Source organism: Aethalodelphis obliquidens, unplaced genomic scaffold (genome assembly GCF_003676395.1).
Source record: "Aethalodelphis obliquidens isolate GAN/ISIS:26980383/991018 unplaced genomic scaffold, ASM367639v1 scaffold17, whole genome shotgun sequence".
In the NCBI taxonomy this organism is placed as follows: domain Eukaryota; kingdom Metazoa; phylum Chordata; class Mammalia; order Artiodactyla; family Delphinidae; genus Aethalodelphis; species Aethalodelphis obliquidens.
The window spans coordinates 21,486,395-21,507,909 of record NW_020837961.1 but is presented as its reverse complement, the minus strand read 5'-3'; the positions used below and the strand labels follow the sequence as shown (position 1 = coordinate 21,507,909).

The 21,515-nt window shown below is 36.2% G+C and overlaps 1 protein-coding gene across 2 annotated transcripts in view; it reads right to left on the bottom strand.

Annotated features, from left to right (window-relative positions):
* Positions 1-21,515, bottom strand: part of IL15 (interleukin 15) — a 174,463-nt gene that overhangs the window by 95,598 nt on the left and 57,350 nt on the right. Inside the window, exon 2 of one of the 2 annotated variants that reach the window (XM_027117060.1) lies at positions 5,335-5,400. The exons of the other annotated variant lie outside the window; for it this stretch is intronic. The gene's annotated coding sequence lies outside the window, so the exon portion shown is untranslated. The remainder of the gene's footprint in view (positions 1-5,334; positions 5,401-21,515) is intronic. 2 annotated transcript variants of the gene reach the window in all.

The window sequence follows — 21,515 nt, the reverse complement described above, 5'->3', positions numbered from 1 at the left end:
CTTAGAGCTAGGACAGACTGAAGAGAACACAGGGTGTTGTTTGTTTGTCTTTTTAATAATCCCTACCTTGTGGTGCTAGTTTTAGGATTAGAGATGAGTGGCTAGCATGTGCCTGGCAGCAAGTATGCACTAGGGAACATGGCTTTTGGAGAGAGAGAGAGGGAGGGATGGAGAGAGAGAGAGAGAGAGAGAGATCTGGGTTCAAATACCAGATTCACCATTTCATTTCTGTATGATCCTCGGCAAGTCCATTTTTATCTGCAGTTTCCACATTTACAAAATGATGACAAGCATATCGTACTTTCCAAGTATTGTGGGAATTAACTTCAGATAATTTACATGATAAAGTTTTCACTGGCATCAACAAGTTGAGGTCAGGCTGTCCCTAGGAGAGGCCAGCTGTTTAGTTGTCAGGAGGCCCACCATACTAAATTCAGGAAATTTAATACGGCCCAGGCTTTTGTTATATAATTTGATGTTTAATAGCTTTTGGATCTTAGGATCATATAATATCACGTGCCCTGCTTCTCAATAGCTCAATCAAATAACCATGCTATCTTATCAAGAAAGACACTTTTCCCTGGAGAGTGCATGAACACACAGCACCAACAGGTCCTCCCTTCTCTCTGCTTCTGTCACCCAGCAACCTTCCCTCGTTCACCCTTTATTCCTTTCTGATGGTATGATTTTAATCAAGTATAGTTCTGGTCTGGGAAGTGATTCATTCTTCTCTCTCTCCTCTCCTCCCTTCCCCTCCCCTCCCCATTTCTCTGTTTCTCTCTCTCTCTCTCTCCTCTCTCCACCCCAATCCTATCTCCTGTTTGAACTGAATACAGAAATACATAATACATACATACATAATACTTAAAGAAGGACATAAAAATCACCTGTAATCTTAGCATTGAAAGCTAGTAAATGGGACTTCCCTGGTGGTCCAGTGGTTAAGACTGGACCCTCCACGGCAGGGGGCACGGGTTCAATCCCTGGTTGGGGATCCTGAAAGCTGCGTGGGGTGGTCAAAAAAGAAAAAGCTAATAAATGTTAAGTTTAGCACCAGTCTTTTCTTCTGTAGTGATCACAATGTATATAGAGGGTCTTTTAAATTTTTATTTCCAAATTATATTTTTCAGAATATAAAAATAATATATACATTTTGCAGCTAACATGTTAACATTCTATGCCATTTGTCATCTTTCAGAATCCAAATTTAATGAATGTATAGTTGACCATTTAAATTAAACATTCTTCTTTAGTTGGACAATTAGAAATATTACAATTTTGCAATACTAGACTATTAACATCGTAATCATCTTTAAAGATACATATTTTGCACATATCTAGCTATTTTTAGGATAAAATTCTAGTAGTTAACAATCACAAGTCTCTTAGTTTAAATTACTAATTTTTTTTCAGAAATGTCCCTCCCCATGAGCACACATGGCCTATGACGGCCCATTTCCCTGCACCATGCAAATATTAAGAAATACAAAACATTCCAATTAGTTGAATTAGAAGGGAGAAGTGTTTTTTCTTTTTGTGCAATTAGTAATCCTACCATCGGTATATAATCATAAATCTGTACGCTTTCCAAAAATGTACTTCTTAACACTTAATACTTATTGAACTGGCTACAATTACAGAATAATTTAAAATAGATCTGGGCACCTTGCTTCTTGATTTTATTGGAACGATTTTAGCATTTTAACCTTAAATGTAATTAGGCTGTTGGTTAGTTAGAAAAATATTCATATATAAAAGAAGTAAGTACATTCTCATTTAATAAATCATTTTATTAGACTTTTTAAGGTTGTTAAATGCCTTTAGGGTACAACTGAGATTACCCTGTAATTGAATTTCTGTGGTTTATATAAATGATATGTTACAATGCATTTTCTCCTTTGACATATTTAAATAACGTGTTATATATATTCTAAGATTAAACTATGCATGTGGCTTTTATTCTTTTGCAATTCTGATGAATTCAATAGCTGTTGATTTGATTTTAGAGATACGCATTCACACTCAGATTATATTGGTGTCCTTACTCATTTTCTCCTTTGATCTGTAGGATATATTTGTATTCATGTATATTTAATTTTTCTATGCTGTATTATTTGGAATATAAAGTTTTAATACTATTTTAGCTCACTGATTTTTTTACTGAAGTATAATTGATTTACAATGTTGTGTTAATTTCTGCTGTACAGCAAAGTGATTCAGTTATATAGACATTATTTTTTTATATTCTTTTCCATTATGGTTTATCACAGGATATTGAATATAGTTCCCTGTGCTACACAGAGGGACCTTGTTGTTTTTCCATTCTATTTATAATAGTTTGCATCTGCTAATCCCAAACTCCATACTCCATCCCTCCCCCATCTCCCCTCCCCCTTGGCAACCACAGGTCTGTTCTCTATGTTTTAGCCTCACTGATATTTTATCTGTTATGAATTTTAAAATGCCTCTTCTCAAAGTAAGTTAACCTGAATTTTAAGTTTCTTAATAATACTGGAAAATATAAACGATTCAAACATTTGAATGAGAAAAACCCAGGTTCAAATTCCAAGCATGTGATTTTTAGCAGGCAGCTTCTTTGAAGCCCAATCTCCTCTTCTGTGATTGGGGAGATAAGGATAAACTAAGATGTTAGCATCCAGGAAGGGATCTGACATATGCCTGTTAGCCCAGGGCCTAGGAGAGGAGGAGCCCAACAAGCCTGCTTTCCTACTATCTGCTTTCGTCCTCAGCACTATCTACACTTTTTCAGTTGTATCCTTGTTCTGTTTTTCATGTTTATTGGCCTTTCGTCACCTCCTTCCCCTTATTTTATCCCTTATTCTAAGAGAACTTTGAGATTTTCCTTCTGCACACAGATGCAATTTTCTGCAGCAGTGTTTTAGCAGGGCCCGTTCTGTTATTTCTATTGGATTAGTCATCTTTCCATGCACCTCCCTTTTATTCCCAGCTTCTTATTTTCACACAGCATGCAGTTATCTCCTCCTCAGCCTGTTCCTTACATACACCTGATACCCATATTTCTTAGGGACGACAACTAGACAACTACTTGAATCTTTTTGCGGAAGCCAAACAGTTGTCTAAAAGTTTCTTTTGCTTCCTCTCATAAATCATTTTTCCAGAGATTTGATTTCCCAGGATTTTCAGGATAATATGTTCCTCTTTCTCTTATGCTACTATATTTCTTTTTCCTAGAGGGACCATATGGGGTTTTTCATCAATTTTTAACACTATGAAACACTTGGTACATAAAAGGATATATGTAACATATATATTTATACTATAGAGTAAGTAACAATATAATGAAATAGGATGTTACTGGGATTGTTGAAGCTTCCTGGAAACCCTCTCGAATTACCTCCCTTTGTGCCCCATTTTTAAATACATCTAAGACCTTTTCTCTAGCATCTTTTCCATTCTTGAAGGCTACCCTTCAGATGTTATTTCAGGGAGAATCTGTTGTAGTAAAGTGCTCACTATATGAGAATGTCTTTAATTTGGCTTTCTTTGAAAGACATCTTTGCTGCATATGATGCTAGGTTGAAAGAAGCTTTCAGCATTTTGAAGATGTTATTCTAGTGGTTTCTGGCTCCTGTTGAGAAGTCAAATATTAATCTAATTACCATTCCTTTGTTCATAATCCATCTCTTCTCTCTGCTTTTCTAAAGATCTGCTATTTTATTTGGTGCTCTGCAGTTTTTCTAATTTTGTACCTACATGTGATAATGTATTCTATTTGGGATTTGTCGGTGTTCCTCAGAATGAGTTCATTAGTACTCATGAAATTCTTAGCCATTATCCATTTAAATATTGCTTTTGTTTAATCTAGTATTTTTCCAGAACTTTGATTAGATATATGTTGGACTAGTTCATTCTATCTTCCATGTCTCTTAATCTCTCTTTTGTACTTTTCCATCACTTTGTCCCTGTGTGTACCAGTTATATGATTTCATAACTTATATCTTCTGGCTTCATTAATTCTCTTCTTAAAGTGTTATTCTGTAAACTTAGCTTTAATTTCACTGACTGTATTTTTGATTTCTAAGTGTTCAGTTTTGCTTTTTTTCAGGTATGCCTGCTCATCTTTGATAAATGCAGAGCCATGCCATTATTTTTGCTTCTGTGTTGTCCCATGCTAGAAGTGGGGAGAGAAGGAAGGAAAAATTCTCCCTTTAGAGGACAATTCAGAAAGCAGAGGTAGAGGAAAATGCACAGAAAATATGTAAATTCTTCAAGATTTTAGAAAGAGCTAGATTCCTCCTGGGATACTGTTGCTTTTCCTTTGGGTGTGCAGTTGTTTTCTTTTTCTGGGCTCTCATTCCAATGATCTCATGCCAAGAATATTAGTTTATTCCGGTCCATTACTATTGTTTTCCACTTTCCTGTGTTTAAGTGTGAAGATTGCTTTCATTCAAACCTACAAGTGTCTTCTGTCTCTTCTATTTGAGGTGATCCCTTCACTATAATTGCACAGTCTCTGCCCCACCAGGATGAACAGAAGCTGCTACTGGGCTGCTGACTGGCTCTGGTCCAGCACTTTGTTGTCTCCCTTTAGATCCTATGAAGTCAGAGTTCACAGGAACAGTTCTGCTCAATGAACAGCATGTGCTTGAGGCCTGTAGTAAATATGTAACTCACAGCCACGAAGATAATCAAACATAATTAATAACTACTCTTTCAGTCAGATCTGAAACTCATCTAGCAGTTATGATTTGACTGAAAGATTTTTTTAAGTTACTATTTAAACTCTTAAACTCTCAGCTCTTCAACCAGAGCACAACTACCACAAATTATTTGCAAACTGATAAAAATGAGAAAAGCCAGTATAACAAGTTTTCTCTTTTACCCCTGAATATGTATCTGTAATATTGGTGTAGTTTGATTCTTTCTCTCTCTCTCTCTCCCTTTCTCTCCCTCCCTCATTCCCTGCCTCTCCAGGTTCTTCTCTGCTTTCAGAAAGGAAGATAAAAAATGCTTTAGCTTTCAAGAATTTTTCAGAATTTCCTTGAACTTGTAATGTTGCTTGAAACCAATGACCTTATAGGAAGATCTTAACATTGGCAGTGTGTTCAGCATTGTTCAGGCTGAAAGAAATGCCTGACTGGCTCTGTTTAGTTCTACCTTGGTCAAGAGTAGTTTTCCTTTTCATGCCTTCATCCCCACCTAAGACATTTCCACACCCAGGTTGGTGTAAAAAAGTCTAAGATTGCTGCAAAGTGAGTGGAACACAGACAATAGATTACAGGGAGGGTCTGCACTGACTGACAGCTCAGTGTTGAGTCTCTATCTGATGATACTGTCCTTTCTACCTCTTACCTTTCGGGCAGGTCCTTCCTTTTAGTTCTGTCTGCCTTCTTCCCCCAGCCTCAGTCATATTAGTTTCTACAAGCAAGAATAAAAATACTCTGCCTTAGTTTTCAATATCTATTTTGCTCATATTGAGAAAAAAATTGTTTGACAGGCATAAGGTGGAAAGCTTCAGAAACTGGCAATAAGCTTAACTGGGGAAAAAAAGAAGATTCAGGAGATTCTATCTTTTATCCTTTATATTGATGAATGAAAAGCTGTATTAAATATGAATTTTATTATTAAATAAATTTTTATTATTAAACCATGCAATTAATTTGGTAATATGGATTTTAAAAATTATCAAAAACAAGTCACTAATGCTGTTTATAATTTCTGAGGACCTCGCCATCTTTCAATTCTCTGGACAAGCTGAAAAACAGAATAAATATAGTTTGGGGGTTATACTTTCATGACATAAGTAGAGATTTACGCATACTTAATTTTTAGAAGTTGGTAAGCTCTTAAACAAGATAGAATGTACTCAGAAAAATGATCAATATTTTTAAGCTAGTTCATAAAGCTTTATCTTTTCATCTCCTAATTACATTTAGTGATATACTTGACATTATAGGCTACTTGATTTGTTTATGAAAAACTCATCATCTTAAAAAAATTTCTTCAGACTCAAATAGTGGTAAAAATTCTCATTTTAACACTTACTGACATTTGTTGAGTATATACAAGGCATGAGGCATTTGGTTGAGAGCTTTACATGCATTATCTCATTTAATCATCACAATGCTGCAATGAGGTATGTAGAATATTATCTTAATTTTACACTTGAAGAAACTGAGGCTTAGAGAATTCAAATGACTGGCTGGTCCCCAGACAGTAAGTAGTGGATGCAGGATACAAATCCCTAGGTGCCTGGCTTCAAATTGCTTACTCTTCTATGTGCTGCATTTCAATATTTTTCATTATGGTGTCTTTAAGTCTGCTTGCTTTAGGGACAGAATATCATCTTCTTATGTAAGAATCTTCTCCCAACATAGAATTATAGCATTTTACCATTGGAAAAGCCCTGCAAATCATGAGGTCCTGTAGTTCCCATGTTGAGGGCCAGTGTGCCCTGGTCTATTGCAGCAAATTCACAAAATCAAAAGGTTAGTAGGGAGGACCTTCAAAATTTTCATTGTAAACACATTATCTTTCAAGTACTGTCAGATGCAGTTTGAATTACTAGCTCAAGGCATTTCAGTTTCAACTTTAGATAATGTTAAATTCCTTTGAGCGACAAGATACCTTTGGAAACTGTTGAGTTTCCCGGGTTGAGATGATAAGAAGTACTGCAGTATAACCTATGTGAAACAAGAGAAGAGGGTGGCAGTGTCCAGTCTGGTTTCAAGGTTTGAGAAGTGCAGTGCTCAACACATCCCAGGAATAACTAATTGTGCTTATTTAAGAATAAAAATTTTGACATTTTTTCTAATGATTTTTATTATTTTTTAAAAATGGATATTAAGTTGTGAGGGTATAAATATTTATTAAATTTTTTGGACCTAGTGACTTAAAAAAGGATTTGTAGGTTACTTCTTTTGGTCCAGGGGTGACATGGAAAAATTACTGGGACACTAAGAACACCATAACTGAAAAAAATTTGGGAACATCTGATCTAGTCCAATATACCATTCAATGCCTGAGGTAGACTCTCTGAACATATTCAGAGACTTATAGATGAGATAGATCTATAACAAAGAGAGAAATAAACTAAAACATGTAAAACAGAAAATGATGTATTGACTGAAGTGCTCCCAAACTGTGATTTTGATTAAAAATTATCAAGCATGACACACATCAAAGACTTCACGGCTTCTTAAATTTACCCTGCCTGTATTTGTTCAACTCAGGACTAGGCCATTTTACTTTTCTGTTCACATCAAGAAAAATCTCTTATTTGTTTTGATCTCCTATTTGGTTCCAAAGCCTGTAACACACAAGTTTTGGGAAATCCATGGAGATGGGAAATACATACAAAAAATATTGTAGGGATTTCCCTGGTGGTCTGGTGGTTAAAAATTCGCCTTCCAGTGCAGGGGACACAGGTTCGATCCCTGATCAGGGAACTAAGATCCCACATGCCACAGGACAACTAAGCCTGCACACCGCAACTACTGAGCACACGGGCCATAACTAGTGAGCCCACATGCCGCAACTACAGAGCCCATGTGCTCTGGAGACTGCACGCTGCAATGAGGAGCCTGCACACCCCAGTGGAGGATCCTACATGCTGCAAACGCAGATCCCGCATGCTGCAGCTAAGACTCAATGCAGCCAAAAATAAAAACAAATAAATGTTTTTTTTAAAAAAGAAAAAAATATTGTAAATTTCTTTTTATATGCTAGTTACTAACAGTGTATATTGTTGCTGTTGTTGTTGTGCATGTAGTCTCTAAATACTAAGAGCCTATTAATTCATTCAACAACTTTTTCTTGAGTGCACACCAGAGGAGCATTATATTAAGCTATTGTTAAGTGTTCCATAATGACAGAGTTTTTATTAAGCATGGATGGTAATCATACTGAATCTTGTTCTTAAAAAAAAACACATTTTAAGTGAATTAAAATTTTATTTTTCTTTACTTAACTCATGGGTCAAGATGTCCTTAACAATTAGATGACTGGTAGTTTACAGATTAAATTAGAATATTTAATAAATGAATATTTGGCTATAAATATACTCAAACTATAGATAAATATTGAATAACATGTATAAGTCCCATTTAATAAACTTCCTCACCTTTTAACAACCAAATCCCATTTTCTTCCTCAGAAGTTACCCTTGTCCACATTGCGGGGTATATCTTTCCATTATTCTAGGCATTTAAATACACACAGAGTGGTGGGATCATATTATAATATATATAATTCTACTGTCACTTGCTTATTTCTGCTCATTTATAAATTCTGAAGCATTTTATGTATATATATAAATACATATATAACGTATTTATTTTCCCAAGTTTTATTGAGATATAATTGACATAAACATTGTATTAATTTAAGATGCACAACATAATTATTTGATATACATATATATCGTGAAATGATCACCACAATAAATTGTTATTCATCACCTCACATAGTTATAAGTTTACATATATATACATGCACACGCACATCTTTTCAATGAATTCAGCATTTTCCATGGTATGGATTTAACGTAATTTAGCCAATCTCCTAACTGTGATTCTTTTTATACTGTTTCCAGTTTTTTGATATTACAGTGATGTCTTATACAGCATTTTCATTTCAAATATTCTTGTGCACATACGTGAGTGATTTTGTTGAATATATTCCTAGAAGCAAAGTCCTTTGGGACAAAATATATAAATGCTTTAAATTTTGATAGATATGGCCATATTGCCTTCCAAAGTGGTTATAACTTATCCGTTCTTCTGCCTCAGTTATTCTGCTATTGATTCCTTCTAGTGTAGTTTTTATTTCAGTTATTGTATTGTATCTGTTTATTTGTTCTTTAATTCTTCTAGGTCTTTGTTAAACATTTCTTGCATCATCTTGATCTTTGCCTCCATTCTCCTTCCGAGGTCCTGGATCATCTTCACTCTCATTATTCTGAATTCTTTTTCTGGAAGGTTGCCTATCTCCACTTCATTTAGTTGTTTTTCTGGGGTTTTATCTGTTCCTTCATCTGGTACATAGCCCTCTGCCTTTTCATACTGTCTGTCTTTCTGTGAATGTGGTTTTTGTTCCACAGGCTGCAGGATTGTAGTTTTTCTCGATTCTGCTATCTGCCCTCTGGTGGATGAGGCTATCTCTAATGTCCAATATTATTAACAGAACTAGCCAGATCACACATATTGATACATTTCGCCCCCATTAACAGCGAATTTTTTTTTTTTTTTTTTTTTTTTTTTTTTTGGGCCTCTCCCTGTTGTGGCCTCTCCCTTTGCGAAGCACAGGCTCCGGACGCGCAGGCTCAGCGGCCATGGCTCACGGGCCCAGCCGCTCCGCGGCATGTGGGATCTTCCCGGACCGGGGCACGAACCCGTGTCCCCTGCATCGGCAGGCGGACTCTCAACCACTGCGCCACCAGGGAAGCCCAACAGCGAATTTTTGACAGAACTTTGTTTAAGGATGATGCAACTAGGATTATACCTTTGTGAGGTACTTCTTAAATTTCTAACAGTTTTTCTTTTCCTTTAAAGCTAAGATGTTAGCTTTAAATGATTCATGAGCTATAACATGCTGGTAGGTTGTACCTTTATAACAATATATAAGACTGTCACATCAAATGTCTTTTGTCTGACTGGGAATGTTTGTTTCCTGATAGTACCATAAGGAATTCATTTTACTTAGTTACGTTTATCCATGCTTTAGCCATAAAACTTTTGATTTCATATTGCTTTATGGGTACCTCTTAGCAAAGCCCTAATGACTAGAATTTTAACACTTGTTTTTCAGATTTATTTTATGTCACTTAATCTGGAAACTTTTGTCTTTTGAAAGGAATTAGTTGTTATTATTGATATATTTTGACTTATCTATTTTATACTTTTTATTTACACATGCTCTATTTTCTTCTTCATTTGTTCCTTTATGTTATATTGTTGGCTTGATTTAGTTTGGTCTGCAAATTTCCATATCACATTTTTATTCATCTACTGCTTATATTTAATTTTTTGTTATTTACTAAGGTATAATTTATATATGTTAGGTACGAAGACCTTGCATGTACAGTTTGATCAGCTTTGAAAATACACTTTTTTTTTTTGAATGCCAGTTTGTCCTTTTCTAAAAAAAATTATATTAGAAAAGGCAAATTCAGACAAGGAAATGTATGGATGACACAAATCTTGACTGTTGAATATGTATTCCTATCAAGATCTCCCTCACCTAAGAAATTTCCCTCTTATCTTATCCCAATCAATCTCTGTCACTCAGACACAAGCACTGTTCTCATTTCTATAACCATAAACTACTTATGCTAACTTCAGAATTTCATGTAAATGGAAGTATACAGCATGTGCTGTTTCACATCTGCCTTATTTTAGTCAGCATATGTGGGAAATTTTTATCCAAGTTATTGTGCGTATCAGCAATTCATTCTTTTATTTTGCTAAGTAGTATTCTATTGTACAAAATACCAGAACTTGTTTATCCATTCACCTGTTGTTGGATATTTTGTTCATTTCCAAATGTGTGTTAATAATGAATTAAACTACAATAAACATTTTTGTGTAAGTCTTTCTTGTTGGATGTACATGCCAAGAACTAAAAAGAGTCTGGGATTTTACCTTTTTGCAAGCTAAAAAGTTTGCTTGGCACAGTTTCATGGATTCTGGCATAACACTAGAGACTACTGAGTCAAAGACAAAAGACTTGGGACAATATACTTAATCTCAACGAGCTTTAATTTCACCATCACTAAAATGGTGATAATATCAGCCTCACAGGACTGTTGGTACCAAGAAATGTGATAATGTTGGTGAATGCACCTAGCACAGGGCCAGACTAGTAGATATTCAAAATAAGTTTGTTTTGATCTTTTTTTTTAACCTTTGTATTTATTATTATTATTTATAAACTTCCCACACATGTATCACTCATTTAACTAAATTTTATATTTAAGTACCTCAAGGGGGGAAAATTGTACCTCCTTTGATTTTATACTAATATAGGGCATTGCATGTAGTAATTAATACGGCATGTTTCTTTTTCTAATTACAAAAATAATATGTGTTCATTGATTTGGAAAGTCCCTAGACTGTAAAGAAAAAAATTAAAATTGCTCATAACACGACAGCATAGAGAGAGCCATTCGTAACTCATTTTGGCATAATTCCTGCTAGTTTTTTCCCCATGTTTGTTTTTAAAAATTAGGTTCATGCAATACTTAGAGATTTGTCATCTGCTTTTCATTTAACTTTATACAATGAATATTTTTCATATCAGTATTTTTCAAAAATGTGAATTTTTAAAGCTTCAACTGAATGTTCACACTTTATTTTACCTTCCTTTTGCACATTTGTTTCCAAATTTCCACTATTATAAATAATAATTCATTAAAACATATTGTAGATAAATCTTTGTGCAAATTTCTTATTATTCCCTTAAAATTTTTCATGAGTCGAATTAAAAGACCAAAGAGAAAGCATATTTTTAAGGCTCACCTTTCTCCTCTCTTTAATTAATATGACTTTATGATTTTTACTAATTTATAAAGGACTCATTATATAAGATTCAAGTATTACAAATATCATTATTCCTTATGGACAGCAACCATATCATTTTTGTTTATTGCTGTATTCCCCATGTCTCGCACATGATAGTAGCTCAACATGTATTTGTGAAATTGAATTAGCTTGAATTACCTTAAAACCTTGGCACTATTGACATTTTGGGCTTGATAACTGTAGGATGTTTAGCAGCATCCCTGGCTTCTATCTATCTTCTAGCCCTTTCCCAAACTGTGATGACCAAGAATGTTCCCAGTAATGACAAATGTCCCCAGAGGGAAACGGATTACTAATAAGCAGATTGAATCAGTAATCAAAATCTCCCAACAAACAAAAGTTGGTCTATTCAGATTATCTATTTCCTAAAGATTAAGTCTTAATAGGTTGTATGTTTCTAGGATTTTATTCATTTCTTCTAGGTTGTCCAACTTGTTGGTATATGATTGTTCATAGTAGTCTATTATGGTCTTTTGTATTTCTGTGGTGTCAGTTGTAATATCTCCTCTTTCATTTCTGATTTTATTTATTTGAGTCCTCTTTTTTCTTGGTTAGTCTAGTTAAAAGGCTTTTTTTGGTCAATTTTGTTTATATTTTCAAAGAACCAGCTTTTAGTTTCATTTATCTTATTTATTGTCTTTTTAGTCTCTATTTCATTTATTTCTGCTCTAACCTTTTTTATTTCCTTCCTTCTACTAACATTGGGCTTTTTTAGTTCTTTTTCTAGCTCCTTGAGGTATAAGTTTAAGTTGTTTGGGACTTTTCTTGTCTTTTGAGGTAGGCATTTATCGCTATGAACTTCCCTTTTAGAACATTTTTACTCTCCCTGGCATGTTTTATGTTTCTGATGTTACATTCTACATGTTTTTTCTTGTGTATTCCTTAGCCAGTTATTATAATCAGAGTTATTTTTATACTTTTGCTTTTAACCTTCATAATAGCATTATAAGTGATTAATCCACTGCATTTTCTATATATTTACCTTTCCAGTGAAATATGCTTTTTTTTTTACTAATTAGCACTTTTTTTTTAAGCTTAAAATAGTCCCTTTAACATTCAATGTACAGCCAGTTTACTGGTGATGAACTACTTTAGCTTTTGCTTATCTGGAAAACTATCTCTACTTAAATTCTGCATGATAACATTGCTGGGTAGAATATTCTTGGTTGGAAGTTTTTTCTTCTCTCAGCATTTTGAATATATTGTATTGGACTCCCTTCTGGCCTGCAAAGCTTCTGATGAAAAATCTGCTGATACTCTTATGGGGGTTCCCTTGTACATAATAAATTGTTTTTCTCTTGGTACTTTCAATATTCTCTCCTTGTCTCTAACTCTTGACATTTCGACTACAATGTGTTTTGGTGTGGATCTCTTTGAGTTCCTCTTGTTTGGAACTCTCTGGGCTCCCTAGGTCTGGATGTCTGTTTCTTTCCCTAGGTTTGGGAAGTTTTCCACCTATTATATCTTCAAATAAGATTCCTGCCCCTTTCTCTGTCTTTTCTCCTCTAGGACTCCTATAATGGAGATGTTAGTCCATTTGATATTGTCCCATAAGCCCCTTATGCTCTCTTCAATTTTTTCATTCGTTTTTCCTTTCACTACCCTGACAGAATTCAACCACCTTGTGTTTGACTGATCCTTTCTTCTGCTTCATCTAGTCTACTATTGAACCCCTCTAGTGTATTTTTCATTTCAGTTATGTTCTTAAGCTCTGTGTCTTCTATTTAGTGTTTTCTTATATTTTCCATCTCTTTGTTGAAATTTTCACTGTGTTCCTCCATTCTTCTCCCACATTTGATGAACATCTTTATAAACATTACTTTGAACTCTTTAGCAGGTTAATTACTTATTTTCATTTCATTAAGATTTTATATTATTCTTTCACTTTGAACATAGTCCTCTGTTTCATCATTTTCCTTAACTCTCTGTGCTAGTTTCTATACAGTAGATGAAACGAGCACCTCTCCAAGTCTTAAAGGAGTGGTCTCATGGAGGAGATGAACCCTGCCCCAGCTCTGTCTTCTTTCAAACTTTTGTGCTTGTCCAAGCAGACTGTTATATTTTTAACAGCTCCCAGTAGTTGAGGATGTGCCAAGACCTGTCAGTGTCCCAAAGGGGAGGATCTCAGCACCTAGACTCATATTGTTTGGAAGCCAGACCTGCAGACAGCAGCTTCTAAATGTATGCAAATAAATACAGTCCAGTGGGACTGCAAGTGTAAGCCCCACTGGCCATAAGAGCCAGGTTTCCTGGAAGTGTCCCCTGGGTAGCAGTTGCAAAAATTAGAACTCCAAATGAGCATATAAGCTCTTTTGTGGGAGACACCAGCAGGCAGGAGCGAGGCAGAGGGAGACAGCCAAGATGGCATCCGCAGCACACATTCCTTGAGAGCAGCTCCACAGTCCACTAGATGTGTGCCGGACCTGAAGCCTGCCCCTCAAACTGAAGCTCCAGGACAAGAAGAGGCCTCCTTCACAGAAAGGCTGTGGGGTGTTCCCCATTCTGTTTTCTGCACAGTGCCCTGGGGGTGGCAGCCTGCCATGAACCATTTTTCTGACTGCCATAGTCCCATGGGACCCAGGAATGCAAGCCACCCCTGGCCACCAGAGTTGGGTGATCAAAGCTCCCCTCCAGGAGATACTCGTGCTCTGGAGCATGGCAGAGGGTGACTGCAGACAGCGCCCACCCTTCAAGGCCTCTGGAAAGAATAACCATCAGCCTTTAGATGCTTGTTTAATTGGAAGATTGTCCCTCAGGCTGTAGCCATGATAATTAGCTAAAAGGGCTCCCTCACAGAAAGACTGAGCTCCTGGGTCTCTTAACTCTTCCTGTGCCTTGGGGGTCATAGCTGTTTAAGAACTTTTTCTCCATTGGTTTCAGTCCTGTGGGATCTCTAAGTGTAAGCCCCATTGGCTGCCAGAGCTAGGTGATGTAGTCCCCTGGCTGTTGCTACAAACATGAGGGTGCCAGACAAGGCTTTGACCTCCTTTCTGGGTGAGACACTGATCATCACAGTCCCATGGGACCAGCAAGGCAATCACCCCTGGCCTCCAGAGTCAGGCTGTCAAGAGGTTCCCCTGGGCTGCAACCAGGAAGATCAGGAAATCAGATACATGTGAAAGGTCCCTTCTGGGAGATACTGGTACCCTGAAGCAGGGGAAAGGGAAATCCCAGTGGTGGCATCCAACAGTCTCCATCCCCAGAGAGTGTTACAGCATGTTCCTAGATGTGTATGTTAAATTAGGTGCCTGCCCATCAGGGCAACACTTTAATATAAGCACCTAAGTCTCCTTGACTTTAAGTCTGTGCACATAATTTCCTTATGGGTCTCAATGAGCCATTCAGTCAGCAAACTATGTACTGACTCCATTTTATTCCCTGAACTAAGGGATGGAATGCAAAGATGAACTGGACGTGAACACATTTTCTCAAGGGATTCATGCTCTAGTGGACCTAGAAAAATTACAATATAGTATGGTATTAATAATAATGAAGCTGACAAAACCCTGAGAGGAACTAAAGTCAAACATGGTGAAAGAAGTGAAGTATGTCTTCCATATGCAAAGAGGAATTATAAAATTATTATTTTTTCACATTTTAAAAAAAGTATTTATTTACCTTTCACTATGAGCCAGGCATTGTGGAACTGGTGATACAGCGAGGGATAAAACATTTCCCTCATGAATTTTATGGAGTAGAGAAGACGGCTATTAACAACAGAATCACACATATTAATACATAATTACAAGTAGTGGTAAGTTTTGAAAGAAAAACATTTTTCTATACATTGTATAGAAAATATATGGTAGGGTATACAGGACACAATTGAGATTGGAGGAGAAGACAGTTAAGCCAAAAATTTAAGGAGGAGTAGAGTTAGCAGGAAAAGAGTACATTGAGACATTCCTAGAAAAAAGAACAGCTTGAACAAACACACAATGTGGAAAAGAAGTTGGCATATTTACATGGGTACCAAGGGGATGTCAGATGAGATAATATATACTAAAGCACTTTGTAAGCCATAAAGCACACAGTTATGTTAATCATAATTGGCAAAACAATTCACAAGGATAATTATATATTTATATGTTGCTCTACAACTTATATATTGATCTCATAAATAATACATTATTTGATCCCCAACATGACTCAAGAAGCACTAAGATATAAACATGCTGTCCATTAGTTTTTCCTCTGAAATTTCTACAGAGAAAATTTGATCATCTCTGTTATGTATAATTTCTTGTTTATTCTAGAAAAATGGAAGCAAAAATGACTTCTCTTTCTCATTAAACATGTAAAAGCACTCACCAAGTTCTATTGATTATAGTACAAAAATACTATTCAAATCTGTCCACGCTAATCTATTTCCACCTATATTATCTGAATTTGAGCTGATAATCTCACCCCTGGACTTCAGGAGCCCCTTCTCACATCTCTCAGTCCTAGCCAGCATCATTAGTCTACGTGGTCATGCAAGTTATAGCTCTGAAACAAATTTGATTATAGTACTTTCTTGTTTAAAAATCTACAGATTAAAGAGCACAACTGTGTTTGTTGATGCTCTTCATACATACAACTCCTAACACATCATACATCAGAGAAGCACTCTAGGTACTTATCGTACAAGTTAATGAGATGAGGGGAAAGGAGTTGAGGCTCTAGATTAGAGATGGATGAGGACACGTATACATAATGCATTAGCCAGAGGATAAGTTATATACTCAGGACATTTGTCTTTGGATATTCAAATCTGATCTTGGTAGTTATTTTCAAAAAAACCGAACTGCATATTTATTTTTTACATTTTGTCTCTTTTAAATGGCAAAGCAACATCTTAGAACATCTGCCTGATGATAATCACGAAGTATTTTCCTCATTGAATCATCAGATTCGAACATGTAACCTTTGTTGATAATAAAACACTTTTTCTTTCCCTATGCTCATCTCAGGAACACAGGAGATAATTCTCCGACACTTTCTCGTGCTTTCTTAAACACCTTAATCCCATTCAGGATTCATGTGACTAAATGTAACATCCATTAGCTTTACAAAGATCTTCCAAGCATTTTAGACCAAACTTTATACCAATAGCTATTTGCCTTCGTGTTGAGATGGTTTCCAGAATATGAAATGGATTTAGCTATGGCTGGGGACAGACACCTGCCTATTTCCACATTGGTACATTTATTTGACTTCCTAGAAAGAACCATAGGAACCAAAGGACCTAATTCCATATATTCTGTTCTTCATTGTTCATGGAAATGTGGACCAACATCCACTGATGCCAAAGAGATATCTAATACCATCACCAATTTTCTTCTGGAAAGGTTTAGTAAGGAGGCAAGGAAGATTGAAATAGAAAGAGTGGAACTTCTCACTAGGACTGGAGAAATTTAGTTCCATCCCTACCAATGAGCTTTAGGAAGCATTGCTCCTAGGGCAAGATGAAGCAGAGATCTGAAAGCTTTCAAAGTCGTTGTCACTGCCTAGATCCAAGGAACAGATAATAGTAGAAGCTTTTCTAACTTAAAGCTCTGTTGAAACCGTCATCTAGCTTGTAGACAGACCAGATAAACTTCTTCCATATTTTGGACATGTAAAGCAAGATTCCTGACAATAATGGAGATAGCCATGCCATAAAATCCACATTATCTAGTAGCTTGGCTTTTAGGTAGTTATATGTCTTGTCAAGGATCTGAAAGAAAGACTGTTATTCTTTGCTTTTAGAGCTTTGTCAAGCAATAACGGATCAAACAATGTCTTTTGAAACTCTTAATAGCTCAAGATGGACAGTTAAAAAAAGTCTTACTGTTACGTATTTCCTATCAATATCTTTCATACCATTTTACCTCTCCTTACAAATCTAACTATGATTTGCCATAAACTGAACTGTAACCTGGGAACACAGCTGTATTCTGTAGATCCATATATCATCAACTATCTCACATAACAGCATGTCTGAACTCGGGGCAATTTTGTTGATATATGAGACAGAATGGAACACAGCTTATTCTTTCACTGTTATATTGACTTTGTCATATGACAGTAGTAAGAACACATTTTTTTTAATTTTTTTATTTTCTTAAACAGCCAGGTCTTGGAAAGTACAAAAAGAGGAAAAATGTAGTAATTTTCATGACTATATTATCACTTTAATATGCCAATAGGGAAAGATTATAATTATGGGAATAGTTGTATTGTTTGACTCTTAAAGATTGTACTTTAAATAATCAATCATTTATTGCATTGTTACAAAAATATTTAAGTTGGGACTTCCCTGAAGGTCCAGTGGTTGAGACTTCGCGCTCCCAACACAGGCAGCACAGGTTCAATCCCTGTTCGGGGAACTAAGATCCTGCATGCTGCACGCACGGCCAAAAAAAAATTTTAAGTTAAGGGTGATGATTATAAGAAAGCAACCACTAGAGATTTAAGAAAATTAATATATAAAGCTTCATAAGCAGTCTGAGGTTGAAGGACAGACACATTGAGTATTCAGTATGTTTTAAGTGTTTGATATGCATTGCTTCATTCTGTTTTCCCAATAACCCTGTGAAATAAGGTCTGTTGCTGTCCCATCCGTATTCCCTTCTACTTACTGTTTCAGTGCACACTGTCCAACTTCCAATCCCCAGCAACTGTATTTCTTTAACCAGTACTCAAGGGCTTTCTCCGGCTGCTGAAACCCACAGTCCTAGCTTGTGTGACAGGCTAGCAGGCAGGCAGGGAATTAACTCTCCGTGGAGCAGCCTTCTGCCAAAGACTGACAAGAGTTGATATCTTGCCCCCCACGACCATAGCCCCTGACCTTATAAGGTAACTGTCCTGATTCCCAAAATTTCCCCAGTGAGCTTCAGCTCCAAGGCTCACGTGCTAACTGCCCCCAAACACACATTTTGTTGGCCACCGTCTCTTCCCTGTCTCACTTTTACTCATTCTTACTTTTTATTCCCCCTCTACTTTTCAAATAAAGTTCTTGCACTGAAATTCCTGTCTCAAAGTCAGCTGCTGGGAAAACTCAAGGTAAGACATTTCCCTTTTATAGAAGGAGAAACTGAGGTTCAGAAAAGTTAACTCACTTCCCTGGTTTCACACAGCTATTCCCAGGATGTAGGCCCAAGAGATTGTCTTAAAGTCCCAGCACTTAATTATTAGATACACAACATCCATTTGGTAAAGTAAAAAGTTCTCAACTTCAACAATATACTCATAAGCACTCACTTTTTAGTTTATCAGAGTTTTATTAAACTCTATCCACTCAGGCAACTCATTTCTGAATAAAATTGAGAAACACCATTAGGAAGACAAATACAGTCAAAATAATCCAAGATCCAAACTGATTTCAAAAACAAAATTTAAAAAGGCTGGACATGTAGGGGTTGGGAGGAGGGGGAATTGGATGAAGGTGGTCAAAAGGTACAAACTTCCAGCTATAAGATAAATAAGTACTAGGGATGTGATGTGCAACATAAGTATAATTAACACTGCTGTGCGTTTTAAATGGAGGTTGTTAAGAGAGTAAACCTTAAGAGTGCTGATCACAAAGAAAAAATATTTTTGTTTTTCCTTTTCTTTTCTATCTGTATGAGATGATGGATGAGCTAAACTTATTGTGGTCATCAGTTCATGATGTATGTGAGTCAAATCATTATGCTGTTCACTTTAAAGTTATACAGTGCTGTGTGTCAATTATATCTCAATAAAACTGGAAGAAAAAATTTATAGTCTCACTGCTTCAAAAAATTAAGCAAAATAAAAATAAAAAGGCTGGACAAAGCAAGTTACTTGAATTTGACATGCAGGTGATTTTTTTTAAAGAGTTAAAACACAGACTTCCCTTGTGGCCCAGTGGTTAAGAATCTGCCTGCCAACGCATGGGACACGGGTTCGAGCCCTGGTCCGGGAAGATCCCACATGCTGTGGAGCAACTAAGCCCGTGTGCCACAACTACTGAGCCTGCACTCTAGAGCCCACGAGCCACAACTACTGCAGCCCATGCTCCTAGAGCCCGTGCTCCACAATAAGAAAAGCCACCACAATGAGAAGCCCGTGCACCACAATGAAGCGTAGGCCCCGCTCGCCACAACTAGAGAAAGCCCATGTGCAACAACGCAGCCAAAAATCAATAAATAATAAATCATATATTAAAAAAAAGGAACTCAACCCACTAAAATTTAATAAATAAATAAAAATAAACAATTTTAAAAAATAAAAGAAGAATTAAAACACAGGTCTTGGGACTTCCCTGGTGGTCCAGTGGTTAAGACTCCGTGCTCCCAATGCAGGGGGCCAGGGTTCAATCCCTGGTCAGGGAACTAGATCCCGCATGTCGCAAATAAAAGATCCCACAACTAACACCCAGCGCAGCTAAATACATAAATATTTTTTTAAAAAAATAATTAAAAGACAGGTCTTAATGCATGTTCTATCATAACCAACTTCTATTTGAGAAATATAACATGTCCGGTATAGTTAAGTACCCAACTCACAGCAGGCTCTCAACAAACTTGCTAAGGATTCCTTATCGTTCTCCTGCAGCTTTGGTGCCTCCATTGTAAAGGAAGTGATTTTCTCCTATGCATCAGAATCACTAGAAGCTTTTGAGGACAGATGTCTGAACTCCTCTCCATGAGATATGGACTCAATATATTTAGAAACATGTATTTTTAAAAGCTCCAGATGAGGTTCTGGAATATGGGTACAGGGTCGTCATCAGTGCATGTGTCATAGTGCATAGCCAGGGTTGAATGAGACTTGCTGCTCCAACCTGCCTAATCAGTTCTGGTTTCAAGGAGTTAAGGAGTTAAAGGAAACAGACACTGTTTAAAGCCAACCAGCTCACCTCTGACTTTCTTAAGAAATCAGCTCTTGAAAATACTCAGAAATTTTAATATGCTTGTCAGGAATATCTGGGCCTTCTTGAATTTTCCTATAAAATTTAAATATCCAGCTATAATTTTGAGATTTCATCTTTTCTCTACACGTAAGAACATTTTAAATGTGACTTTATTAGTAGGATTTCATTCAATGTGACGGATTAGCAGGATCTGGGTTAATAGATTTTATGCAAAGCATGGTTTATTTCCCAAAAGCTGCTCTAGCATCAAAATAGTTGTGTTTCTTAAGTTGTAAAATAACTTGTAGTGTGATAAAATTATGTGGCATTTAGAGAAGAGGGAGAATATTGCAGAATTCAATAAAATTCGAGGATTTGTAAGCTATGATTTTTAAGGCAGAAGAGAAAATATGAGTATGGTGTCAGGACTAATTAAAAGATGATTTATTAAAAGCTCAAGTTTAGCTGTACCTCAGCTAAGGTTCAAGGTGGAATCAAGTTTCAGGATACAACTCCAGAGCTTGGATTAGGTGTGATCATTAAAGATAAATGATCTGGTTTTTGAAATATTTGTTCTTCCTGGTCAGGAGGGTTTTTCCCTGAGAAGATGACCCAGTGTTGGTTCAGCTTTAGAATTCAGAAAGGCTTAGAATCTAGGAATTTGTTTCTGATTTCTATTGTTATTGTTCTATCTCTATTGTTTCAGATTGCCTATTTATGAAACAAATTCATAATACTAGGGATATAGCACGCTAAAGAAACCATACTGATTCTAAGCTATCAAAATGTCAGTGTAGATTTGGATAGTGGCTAATTAAAATCATTTTTAAAAGGAGAACCCTGCTGTGCAATTGCTGAAAGAGTACTAAGCTTCCAAGTTTAGAGATGCCTATCTTACCAAGTTTCTGTTATGATCTTCAAGGAAGCTTATAGTCAGTGAGAAAAGTATTAGTCAGCTTCCCTAACCTTTGAAAAAAGGCATCCCAGGAATTCACACTGCACACCCAAATGGCTATAAAACCCAGCATATGCTTTATGCAATGTATAGGAGGGACAGGGGAGACAGAGTGTTGACTGAATAGAAAAGTAAAACATTTTTTGACTAAAGAGTAGTC